Genomic DNA, 730 nt, shown 5'->3' on the forward strand with positions numbered 1-730 from the left:
GTCCCACATTTTCTGACGACTCGCGTCATGAACCTCTGAAGCAGGCCTCACTCATCGGAGCACGTCTCGAAAGGATACATATAAACTCACGCTCGAATAAATAGGCGAGCGGGGTCGCGAAACCTTTTTCTAAAATATTTACATTTCTGTAATGCTAATGATGATATAGGCGGTTCTATGGCGCCAGGGACAATAATGGCGAAAGTGCGCTAATCAATGGTCTAATGTAGTTGATGGCTTGGTCAATACAAACGTTAAATCTATAGCGTGGCCGTATAGAGGGCAAAACATTGTTGCTGTGAAGTGGATAAAGTATATACGTGTAAAATATTGACAATGTTTGGTGAAGTGTGCGACTGACACGAGAGATATGGTTTGAATTGATTGAAATGCTGAAAGGAGTCAATGTCAATAGCACTCCTGCCTCGTCAAGGCGCAAGCACCTGGAGTGTCAAATTCTGCTATCTCTGCTACTGCGTACTGCACCAAATTCTGCTATCTCTGCAACTGCGGCAGAAGCCTCTTGTGGGAGGATGTGCTACGAATCTCGTGGGCTAAATACATGCAGCACAACTCTGTTTAGAAGATATAAAGCATCTCAGGCACTGAAAGACGGTTCCACACCAAGAGACATTGTTGGATGGAGAGGAGTATGCTGCTGATAAGCTGCAGGAAAGTGCTTTATTCTCTCAGCTTCTGCCTCCCGCCATCTCAGCAAGACATGGAGTAC

Source organism: Dermacentor albipictus, chromosome 7 (assembly GCF_038994185.2).
Source record: "Dermacentor albipictus isolate Rhodes 1998 colony chromosome 7, USDA_Dalb.pri_finalv2, whole genome shotgun sequence".
Classification (NCBI taxonomy): domain Eukaryota; kingdom Metazoa; phylum Arthropoda; class Arachnida; order Ixodida; family Ixodidae; genus Dermacentor; species Dermacentor albipictus.